This window comes from Polyodon spathula, chromosome 24, assembly GCF_017654505.1.
Source record: "Polyodon spathula isolate WHYD16114869_AA chromosome 24, ASM1765450v1, whole genome shotgun sequence".
NCBI classification, from domain to species: Eukaryota; Metazoa; Chordata; class Actinopteri; order Acipenseriformes; family Polyodontidae; genus Polyodon; species Polyodon spathula.
The window spans coordinates 17,225,901-17,238,437 of record NC_054557.1 but is presented as its reverse complement, the minus strand read 5'-3'; the positions used below and the strand labels follow the sequence as shown (position 1 = coordinate 17,238,437).

The 12,537-nt window shown below is 43.2% G+C and overlaps 1 protein-coding gene across 2 annotated transcripts in view; it reads left to right on the top strand.

Annotated features, from left to right (window-relative positions):
* The first annotated feature begins 3,685 nt into the window (after positions 1 to 3,685).
* LOC121299357 (synaptic vesicle glycoprotein 2B-like) overlaps positions 3,686 to 12,537 on the top strand; it is a 38,392-nt gene continuing 29,540 nt past the window's right edge. The window contains exon 1 of one of the 2 annotated variants that reach the window (XM_041227071.1): positions 3,686 to 3,888. The gene's annotated coding sequence lies outside the window, so the exon portion shown is untranslated. Of the gene's footprint in view, positions 3,889 to 11,509; positions 11,751 to 12,537 lie in introns of those variants that run through there. The other variant, XM_041227070.1, reaches the window with a different exon arrangement.

Below are 12,537 nucleotides of genomic sequence, written 5' to 3'. Positions count from 1 at the left end.
TGTATAATACCATCCCATCTACAATAGAACAAGATGACTAATTACTTTAAAGAGAAACACTGACTCTCTGTGAGCAGTGATGAAAGTATACAGGTGTGTTTGTGAATGGATAGTCTCTCACAATGCAACATGAAAACGAGCAGCCTCCCATGTGGCAATCCCCTCCAGTGTGTGTGGGGGGTTTATTTCACTCTGAATGTAATATTGCACATGTCATCACACACCGTCCTGGGATTGCATGCAATGAAAATGCATGAAGGATAAACACAACAGGGCAGACCTGGTGTATAATGGGTACAGCAGTGACCTCTAGTGGAAAAAATAGTAATGTTTGATTTATGTTTTAACTACATCATGCCACTGCACAGTATGTGTACCAATGTACACTTCTATTTAATTGAAGCTGGTTAAAAAGGAACAGAACCATATCAAACACATTCCATCTGCATGTGGGATGTGTTTCTGCATTCCTAATACACAGTAGAAACAGAGCTCTTTCTCACTCAGCGTGAACCACGACCTAAACTTTACTAAACTATATTGGTATATACTATACCAATATCCACACTGCTAAAGGATGAACCGGACCTCACACATTTCACAAAGGGCTTTTTATAGGTTTTGTATTCATTGCCGTAGATACACAGTTCTTTGGCAGAGCTGCCCACCAGCAGAGAAGCTGAGGGCATGTGAAGCTGTCAGAGCAGTAGGGGGCGTGGCTGCTGCTCTCCACTGATTAAGAGACACCACATGAAATGTATGTGTGTCCTTCTTGAATGATCCTGTGTGTTTCCTGTACCCGAGGGATGCGATACTGGGCTGGGGGCTCTGTAATCTGGTCATGGAACCAGCTGCTCGCTCCAGGCTCATGCGTTCAGGGGAAACATGAAGGGAATTTCAACATCTCACCTGAGGCTGATACTGCATCAGCATGGGCCAAAGATATTGACAGTTAGCCAGAGATACTGGAAGAGAGAAGCCTCATGTAAAAATGCACAATGAAGTTTCCAAGGTCATTTCTATACAGTTCAATGATATATTCTAAACACATATAGTACAACTCTATAAATATTATGAGGACAGAACCAAACAAACACCAAAGTGTTCGTTCTCTGATCGGAACCGGATCACAGCATTAGTGCGTTTCCTTTTTCAAGGAAGTGCAAAAGACAAAAAGTTTCAAAAACAATTGGGAGTGTTTTTATACAAGTTGTTCGGGGTGTCCTGGGCAGCTTCCTGCCAGCGCAGTGCTGTTAAAAATGAATGGATTTCCTCTCTGACTCCAAACGGGACCCTTTGTTTGCTTTCCACTGAATAAGAAATCTGTCCTGGGTATGGTTCTCGTTGTCTTCACTCTTACTGAGCTCAGTGTATATCTGCACTGTCTGGAGCCTACAGCCTTGGAGGGAGTGTGAGAGCAGCAGGGCAGCGGAGCGGGAGGGAAGGAATGGCACTGACACGCCGGCTATGTCCCAGCACCCCTGCCAAGAGCAACAGGCAGTAACGGCAGCTGCTGACAGAAAGAAATGCCAGGGAGCTATATTTAACCACAGAGTTATTAATATAACCCCAGGTGGGTTTACAATAGGTCTGTACAGAACAGGGAGCTGCTGCACACCCATGTAGTCTGCTAGTTTAAAAGATGTGTGCAAAGGTCTGCAGTGCAACTTTGAATTTGAACTGTCTGAAAAAATATTTTCTTTTTGTTTTGGAAGGGAATGGGGCACTTGGGTGAGTATTTGCTACACAATAGTGAATAAGAAAAGAGAATGCAGCTATGAACATATACTAGTGTACTACTATTGTGTTATTTGTATTTACTGTACATACAATAAATATAATACAAATAGAATACAGGCCACGCCTGGCAGTCTGCCTATCAGTGCTCCAGTGCTCTGCACTCTGTTACAAGGGCCTGCCGGGGCTGGGTTATGTGTCTGTGGGTTACATGGAGCTGAAGCCATCACCGCCCTTTTCAAACAGCTGCTGGAGAGCTACTTGCTGCGATGCGTTAGCCTACATAATCAGAAATTCCCGTCTGAAACAAACCGCAGCGTTAATCGGGTCTGTTGAATCTGAAGGAAGTGGATTAGTCCTGCGCAGAGTGCGTGCAACAGAACGCATACCGTTAGTCCACTGGGCCAGTGTCATCGTGCAGCTGGTGTGTAACGCAAGGGAGAACACAGTGCGATCATTAAATTGATGCAGATCATTCCCATGTGAAATCACACGGTGCAGCCCTATGCTTCAACCGTGACATTAAACAACAAAACACTGTAATAAACTCCTTCACTTACAGACTACATCAGGTTAAATGCGCATCTCTTAATGCAGGGAAACACACACACACACATGTTCACGTTAAATGCAGTGTTCTACTAGACCTAAAAATATAAATGACTTTATACATATTGTATCTAAAATTATATTTAAAAGGATACTAATTCTAGTAGCATCAGTGCGACAGGACTATAGCTGGACAGAGTGCGAAATAACTGCATGACTCTGCCCTCTAGTGGCAAGAAGGGTCGATTTACTCTTACAAAGTTGTGTGTGTGTGTGTGTGTGTGTGTGTGTTGACTTTGAATGAACAACTTGTATGCAAACACAGATTATATCAAGTTAAAGAAGCCTTTGAAATGCATAGCCTTGCATTTGTTTATATATGAAACTGTCATAATGCTTTTATCAGCTTTACCTTATCAGATCAAACACGCTGGCACAGCATAAGACCTCGCAATAATCAAAGCGATGGACTTAGAGCCCCGATTTACACGCTTCATAACAAGCGTCATACATTAGCTATTATTACATAAAAACACAGCTGTCAATTCCGAATGCAAACTAAAACATTTCTGATTGTGACGAAGGGAGGCTGAACTGTGTCTGTGTATCGATATATAAAAACGTGCACCTTTTGATGGGCTCATGGAAAACTATCATCTCCGTTCAAACTGCTTGCCCGCTGCAGTCATGCTAGTGCTGTGCCGCTGATGACCGCCAGGTGTCACTGTCAGATCTGTACAGTACCACAGTGCTGAGGATCACAACAGCAGCATCACATCTAAAGATCTGCTTTGAAAGGAAGTGCAGCAGCAGCGAGCTGATTGGTCATCATTGTCAGGCCATTGCACACCAGCAACAACTTCATTTCTCATCTTAAAAGTAACAAAGCATGTTCGCCGGCTAAAGTTACCAAGATCTATCCATTTATCACGCAGACTTCAAAATGATGTGGTCGACATATTTCAAATACAGTGTTATCTTAGGTAATCCTTATGAATGGTTACCCTAGTAAAAGCAAAGTATGATGACACTCGGTGAAAGCATGGAAAAGCATCAGTAAGCATTGTAAAGATTAGAGAGGTATGATAAAGCATATTAATAAGCATGGCAAGCCTGGACACCTATGGTGAATGCAGAGTAGAGCCTTGTGAAAAACAAGATAAAACTGCAGCAATACCATGTGAAAACACTGTGCTAAACCTTTATAAGGGCAGCTATTCCAAGAGCAGCTTGTTCTGTGAAAGCAGCCGTGTGTGTGTGAAACTAGGCATATACAGTAGCTGTCCTGCCTTGTGTGTTTTGTGCAAGCTGATGGTGCCCCTGCAGAGAGCAGTATGTGAGGAGGCTGCCGCATGCTGCAGAGAGGAGAGAGCCCCCGGTCTTGTACATTCAGGGAGTGTGTGGGTGAATCGAGACTGACAGCAAGACGTATGGATGGAATCAGCGCTCCTCGCTGTACAGGGAAGCCATTCAGTGTCTCATTAACATTCACTGCCTGCCCAGACTGCATCACTGCTTCAAGAAACTCTCACAAAAACACAGGACCCCTGCTGAAACCCAGCAGGAGACTCTGCGAAGTGTTGCTGTAGCCTGCATGCCAAGGTAAGGCAGATTGCACGTTCTGCATACTGGGGAAGGGAGTAAGAATCACTCATCACTGAATGCTTTGGAAATTCTGGAGTAATAGCAGTATTTGAGCCGATTTGCATTTGCGTTTAAACATGTACACAGCCAGGATTCACACCAGTGATAGGGCAAGGAGGCTGGACAGCAGCTATCCTCTCTAAACAGCTGGAATCCATGGAAAGAAAGCATTGCAAACACACATTGTGTTGTGGTGGTGACTCTAATGTAGTGTTATAAACCAGTACATCAATAAATAAATCAATACATTAGAGTTTACTGAACTGGGAGCTGCTATCACTGTCCTTAGACTTGTTGGGATATTCGTTTAAGGATAACAACGACAATGCCGTCTTGGTTTTTGAAGAAACAGTTTAACTGTTTAACTGTGCGTGTGTTTGGAGCCACAGTTGGTAAAATGATGTTCTGACAAACATCCCAAACTATTATCACAATTATTGTGAAGGCCTCATTATATACTGTGTTTGTATACTTCGTTTAACAATCTTATCAATTAGGGTGTCTTCAGCATGCCTCCCCCTTTGTGCTGATTCACATGAAGCTGGGGAGGCGAATCCTGCCAGGCTCCTCAATATGCAGCACAGTGTTGGTACAGTACTGTACTAATTAAAGGCTAATGGATGGTTACAATAATAAGACTACAGTGCACAGTAATTACCTGACTAGCTTAATATAACCCTCTTACTGAATGCTTAATAAGAACAAAGCAAGGAGGGAGGAAAATAATGTGACATGATGTTTTCTTTATAAGACACTGTGATTTGATTGAGTTGCACAGGAGCCAAGGATTCTCTGAATCCTCACTTTTCAGCCCTAGCTTTGTGTGCATCAGGTGTGAGACAGTGTGTAGGATGTAATGCCATAATGAAAGATTACAGCACAGGCACATGGTTATCATTGCTCTCTGCCAAGGAGTTTGAAAAACCCTTTGAACAGTATTGGTACAGCAGGTGAGTTCCTTTCTCGCTGCGATGATGAAGAGGTGAGAGGTGCTACTCCTGCACTGGTCATTAAGAGTCCATGGAAGTCATGATTTACTTTCGTTACACTTTATTTAACCCAACTACCTGTATGTGGCGCATGAACTCAACTGCAGTCACTAAGAAGAAGATACAATGTGATTGTTGTCATGAACTCAACTGCAGTCACTAAGATACAATGTGATTGTTGTCAGGAATTGAAGTGACGGTGTAAATTGACCATGTTGAACTGTTATAAAGCCTGTTTATTATATTACTCAGTGTTTGTACCTGAGTGTTAATATGGCAAAAGCAGTCCAGTTTAGTCCCCTCCCCTCCCCTCCCCTTCGCGTCAGGCTGATGTGTGTATGTTCCAGGGTCTGAGGTACCTGACTGGGTTTTTTATGATATGCCTCCCCCAGCTTGTGCTGCACCTGGCTGGGTTTGCCCAGAGCTGCAATATAATGTGAGCTGAGCTGGAGCCAGCTGTGCAAAGAGAGGGACAAAGAGGGGAATCACGCCAGCACTCCCTGGCTGCCAGGCTCCTTTGTATTGACTGTTCACTGAGCGTTTGTTCTGTTTCCTCTCTATCGTTGTGCCTGGCTGAATGTTGTGTTTTGTGTGTGGACAGACAGTGCATTATTTTTATAGGAGTATCATTCTCTTATCTAGGGCCTGAGAATTGAGTTTGTTTAGGAAAACAAATCAAACTAGCCCACAGGGAAAAGGCATTCAAAAGGCTAATGTCTGTAATAAATACTTAGAAGAAAGCAGTCAGTTAAATGTGGCACATGTCTGGTGTAGAATTAAAAATATACAAAAGAATTTAAAACCTCCTGGAGCTCTTTATTCAAGATGTATAGAAGAGAGAGGGGCTTTCTGTTGAGGTCTGTGTTGTGCATTTATAGAAGACACAGGCTTTCTGATGGGCTCTGTATTGTACAGGTATAGAAGGTTCGAAGGCTTTTTGTATTCTAGATGTATAGCAGGTTTGAAGGCTTCAGTACAAGTCTCAAACCTCTGATGAGGATGTGACTTGGCAGACCCTCCCCCCTCCCCGATTAGATTTGAATGAGAATTTGTGTCGGTGCAGATCAGCTGTGAGGAGGGAGACGGGCTGGTGATTAATGAGACAGGAATGTTCCTCTACTCTGCCAGGGGATTTACTGGGGGGGGGGTTACAGCAGTGTCCCTTCACCTTGTCAGGTATTACAGCCCAGCTGAGAGGATTACAGCAAATGAGAAAGAAAGAATGAAATGAAGGCAGCTAAGCAGCTTGTAGCTTGGCATTGTGGTGTATGATAACCTAGAAATAATATTAGAACAGGAGGAGGGGTATCCACAGATACATGAGGAAACACAGATGTGATGATGTCACGGCTCACACAGCAAAGGCTTAGCAGGTATTCCTATTGCCTTTACCTGCTTGGTGTGAATGAACGCAGCACCACCTTGCACCCCAGTACTGCCCAATACTTGCATAGTACCATTATAATACACAATACATCCTGTATATGTGTGTTTTACATGGGGAACCAGTTTGTAGCTGAACTGCAGTAAACAGCAGTGAACTGCAGTGTTGCAGTGAAATCAGTTTGCAGCTGAACTGCAGTAAAAGAGCAGTGAACTGCAGTGTTGCAGTGATATCAGTTTGCAGCTGAACTGCAGTAAAAGAGCAGTGAACTGCAGTGTTGCAGTGATATCAGTTTGTAGCTGAACTGCAGTAAACAGCAGTGAACTGCAGTGTTGCAGTGATATCAGTTTGTAGCTGAACTGCAGTAAAAGAGCAGTGAACTGCAATGTTGCAGTGATATCAGTTTGCAGCTGAACTGCAGTAAAAGAGTAGTGAACTGCAGTATTGCAGTGATATCAGTTTGCAGCTGAACTGCAGTAAAAGAGCAGTGAACTGCAGTGTTGCAGTGATATCAGTTTGCAGCTGAACTGCAGTAAAAGAGCAGTGAACTGCAGTGTTGCAGTGATATCAGTTTGCAGCTGAACTGCAGTAAAAGAGCAGTGAACTGCAGTGTTGCAGTGATATCAGTTTGCAGCTGAACTGCAGTAAAGAGCAGTGAACTGCAGTGTTGCAGTGATATCAGTTTGCAGCTGAACTGCAGTAAAAGAGCAGTGAACTGCAGTATTGCAGTGATATCAGTTTGCAGCTGAACTGCAGTAAAGAGCAGTGAACTGCAGTGTTGCAGTGATATCAGTTTGCAGCTGAACGGCAGTAAAAGAGCAGTGAACTGCAGTGTTGCAGTGATATCAGTTTGCAGCTGAACTGCATTCTAACTATGGTGCTGCAGGTTGGGCATAACAGAGATCTGCAGTTTTTAGAAACAACTGCTGCTGTGCATGTGCCAGACAACAACTGCTGTGCATGTGCCATACAAACTTGCTTTGATCAGAGATTTAAACAAACAAAGGTTGGAGCCGATGCAATTTGGAGGTCATTCCAAGCAAAGGCTGCTCCGTGCCTAAAAGAGAGAGTACTCAGTCTAGTGCTGTGATGTCGATACATGAGAGCATAATAGATAAGATACACTGATGTTCTATAGATTGCAAGTGGCAGTCTCATTAGTTACACTGGTTCACAGGTAACGGTGTGATAGATCACAAACACGCTGGTGCTATTGGAAATAAAGAATCGCAGAGATAAAGGAGCTGTCATACCAGCAAGGGAGGCAACCACCTGTTAGTCAAACAGCATTCTCCCAGACTACTGTGCAAACTCTCACCGCTTATAAATCCGCGCTGGACGAGAGGGAGCCTGTGTTTGTGACGTGGCGGATGAGGCTACATTGTGAAGCTATTTTTAAAAACAACCTTTGATATAAAAGGCAAATCAATTAAAAAAAAGACTGAGAGAAACAACTTTGCAAGCCCTGCGCTGTGTACCTTCAGCCTTTACTGGGATGAATAAGCTGTTCAGAGATATTGAAACCAGTTTAACCAGCTACCTTGTCAAGCGTGGATGTCAATTAGCCCTGTTCATTTCCTTCCTGTCCTGTTTGGCAAGGACCTGGGTTTATAAAATATTCACAGTTGACATTCGAGTGAGCCAGAGCCTGGCAGGGCTGCTTGAGGGGGGTGGGGGTGGCTGGAGATGGAGAGATGGCTTGTCTGGAAGTTGAGCGGGGAGTCTGTGGTCTATATTTAGGCTTTGCTGGGGTGGAGCTAATACTCTTTGCACTGGAATTATCTGGCCTCGGGATTAGGGAGCTTTACCTCTACTCTCCATAATGATATATTGGACTGGGACAAACTAAGCCAGTGTGGTGGGCAGGGGGCAGGGGTGTTGTGTGCGTCACCTGGTGCATTGCGCAGTGAATTCTGCCGCATCGTCTCAGGGGGTGGACCCAGCTAGAAGCACCCATCTGCTCCTCAGCTACCTGTATAACATGTGAGGGTTTACTGCTGTTCTGACAAATATATCCCGGAATAGCAAATGTTACTTATTAAGGGAAAACAAGGACCGCCCAATTACAGAAAACAGAAACGGCAATCTTAAAACACCATCAGGGCCATCACACAGTACTGTCCACAGCTGAAGAACACCAAGTCAAACTGGAATGCACTCATTAACTATCAGTGCTGTCTTTTCACTATCGTCACAACTGTTTTCATATTTTGTTATTGTTCTGGGTCAACACCTTGCTGCTGATGGCGGTGTATCCAAATAATCTCCCCCTCTTCTTTAAAAGCAGCTGTGTATGTTTTGCTCGCCGTGTGGACATGCTCAGCGTGGTTGTAAGGGACAGGTTTTATTCGGTTGCACCTCTTGTTATGGTCTGTCCGGCTGCATGACTCCAGTGAATATGATACGTTGTTCTGTAGCCTTTTCATCACTGGGGAGCAGCGTCTTGAGAAGGTAACCAGATTCCCTGCTGAAATACGAGGACACTCCCATTTTGAAAAAACACTGCATAAGAGTACTGAGTGCTTTAGACTCATCGCTCACTTGTAATTTTGAACAGTGAATTGTCTACCAGTCACTCAGCACTGTTGATTTCATTGCAGTCTCCTGGGACGGACATTTCAGCACCTGGGGGTTACTGGGACCAGGCCATTCTGAACTCCTGCAGTGTTATCAGTGGCGTCATATATTTCTTGTCGGAACCCTGACTGCAGCAAAGTGATATACAGTTCAATTAGGCTTTGGGAAAAGGTCTATATATTTTGTGATCGTTTGTTATATCTCTCCCAGCCTGATAGCTTTGCAGCTTTTCGTTCTCAAAATGTTGCTGCTCTAAACACAATTAAAATAATTGGAAAGCATCGGGAATAAACAACAAAACTAACTGTCACCCGAAACTCCTGACAATGCAGACAGACTTGGCTGGACCTGGCCTTGACACATTAGCTGATTGGATGAAAACTGGCCTTCTCCAAGCAAAAAGAACAACAAAGTGCCTCCGAGGCTTTTAAAGGGTCGTTGAGGCTGGGAAAGCACTTGCACACTGACAATGGTCACAGAGCTCACTCACATGAAACACAGCTGTGGCTGAAGCACCACTGAACACCACCAGGATTCTTTTACAGATACTCTTTTATATTCTGCTGAAAACTGCAATCATCCTGATGTGGTCAACACTGGGGCATGAACCACATTGTTATCTAATCCCACGTCACATACAGTCCGGTTATGTAGAGTTATCCATGAAATAAGCAGCAAGCCTTCGTGTGATGGAGGCTCCCATCATGCCAGGTCAGTGTGACGGAGCCTCAGTGAGGATGCTAGTGCAGTCAGAAGCTCGTCCAGGGAACAAGGTAAATAGATCTTGGTTGAGAGCAATCCTTACTGGGAGGGTGGTTAGTTAATTGGTCCCACAGTGATCCTGAAGTGAAGTGATGAATCAGTAGGTGCAAGCAGCATTATACAGCCATTTTAGTGAGAAGGAAGTAAAACACCCACACATTCAATACTAAGCTAGGGCATATGAAGAAGACCTAGCTTTATAGGTTTTTAGTTCATGTTTTTTTTTTTGCATGTGTTAACAACAAAAGCAATGAGCAGAAGTATCTGCTAAGTGATCGGAATGCAGACAAAGTGTTTCTATTGTTCTTAAAGGACACCACCAGCGTTCTATTTGGAATCAATATCCCTATAGGTATTGAAGAGATGGGATGATCCGCTCTCACCAGAGAGTGGAAGAATATGAAAACAATAAAATCTTCCAAATCGTTTCACAACACACATGAAATTGTAGTGAGTTGTGAGGTTGTGTTTTTTTGCTGTACGTTATCAAGTTGGAACCACACACACATTTTTGTGAGCAGAAGCAGTTTTGGATTCTGATTTGATCAGTGGAAATCAATGCAAAGTGAACTAGAGCTCAGTGAAGAGGTTCCCATGGGATCCCATTACAGCACACTGGCACTGGTGAGGTACTATGGCACTGCAATGGATCACCAGTCCATATCGCTACATGCTGTTGCAGTTGCAATGGTATGCTGTGGTATACCAGCGGCAGCCTCATACCACTGACCAGCCCCTTGATGCTATCGTCAGCCCTCAGTATAGACCCATTGCCACTGCCTTGCCGTTGAAGACCTTTGGGGTAGGGAATCCCATGTACTTTTTATTTATTTTTATTTAAAGCAAACCTTCCTGTAGTATTTTGTACAAAAACTTTTTTTGAATGTGATTTGAATGTGCAACACAGCGCAAAAATCTGGCCTCAAATATATATATATATATATATATATATATATATATATATATATATATATATATTAGATTTTTTTTTTTTTTTTCTACCTGACGGCTGTATATACACACATTTTTGTGTGAATCCATTATATATATAATATTGGATTCTTTTTTTTTTTGTGAAAAACGTCGTGGGAGGTAATAAAGGGTTAACTACCAATATAAGTGTGGAACTACGATCGCAGTTATATTACGATATATTATATTATATATATACCATTTTTTTCTACCCCCTGTTGATGACATGCCGACATGACCAGGGTCCCGTCCGCCCTGGACGAACTGGGTAAATTGTACACCAGGAGTTCCGTCACCGTCAAAGTGCGGGATCACTAACTCGTTTGGACACCCATTTAGACGTATGGCCCCACGACCCCGTGACTAGATATTTTTTAGGAGGAACGATAATTCACTAGGTAAAATATCAGAAACACATCGAGTGTAGTAGATAAAGCCCGATAAACCCTTAGACACTTGTGTAGACAGCATAATCCGTCTTTTGTCGGGGGAGGTCTCCCTACGAAGACAAAAAGGGGAGACCCATGTTCTAAAGAAATACAGACCACACCAAACCCACCCAAGACCAAACAAAAGAACAACCCACGAGTAGAACTTTTCTAGGAGACTGCTGGTGTTTACCTGGAGTGATGAGAAGCCTGTGGGTTTCAACTCCCTGGGCAAAAAACAGCAGTCATCCGCAGCAGCACCCAATCGCTGCATCCTCCTTGCTACAAAGGTGAGCCATTGTCTCGTCTTTTGTGTTCAGCATCATCTATTTCCTATTTAACTGCAAAGTCAACACATCTGTCGTATTAGGCAGAACCCTACCCCCCTCCCATCTGCTGTTGTCTCCCTTCGTGTCCCCCCCCCCCCCCCCTCCCCCCTTCCTCTCTCTCACTTGCTGTCACGCACACTCCAGGAGCTTGTTGCTAGTGAGCTCGGACGGACTCTACCATTTCTGCTGGCAGAGGCTGAGAGTGCTTCTCCTGGGATGAGCTCAGAGGATCTAAAGGTTCCATCCTAATCTCCTGTTTTACAGCTTGGCTGGCTGCTCGAGCGATTCGAGGGGCTAACTCTCTCTGGATCTTGTTTTGCATCCTTTTATATTCGGAGAAGAGAGAAAGCTAGTGCCAGGGGAATGCCAATTTCTTCTGGTAAGAGATCTTTATTTATGGTATGTTTGGTTGGTTGTTTCTTGTGTGTTTATTTGAGAAAGATATTCTCTTTTGAAAGCAGGCTTCCTCAGGCACTGAATCGCAAAGTTTTTAAATATTAAAAAGACGTCAACCAGAAAACTCTCTCTAAGGGGTTTCTCAAAAGAATATTGTGGGGTGGATTTTTTTTTAATAAAGCATAAATATTTTTTTTGTAATTAATAAAAAAAAAAGTTCCAAAGAGATCACAAATACATTAGACATAATTACAATCATTTCTGATGTTTAAATATCTGACTCATTTTATAGCAGTGTCTGGAGATAATACATTGTCAAAGTAAAAGAAGGCGTTTCAATTCTAAAATTCTAAAAAAATGGGCATTGCAGAGAAACTGGGGGCTGGGGGCAATGAGCAACATCTGCAGTCCAAATTGAACACCGAGATCATGCATTGTTTAGTGCCATAAATAAATGCATCTTTTGCTTCTCCGCTTGTTTTTATTCTTTCATCTGTGATATTCACATATATCCAATGTGCACACCAAAGATCTAGCGTCGCTGCTTCTCTGTTAATCACTGACTGTGCTGCAGTTCCAACTCTCGCTAATGGCCTGACTGCAGTAATGTGCAGTTGTTTTTTATTTGTCTAAATCATTATATATAAAACTAAAATCAAAAATGATTAAGAATGAAAAAAAAGATGTTCTGTAGCATAATGGGGGGGGGGGGGGGGTATGAAATGGTTTGAAATGGTTATCAACCCTGTAATGGATGAAATTCAATATCC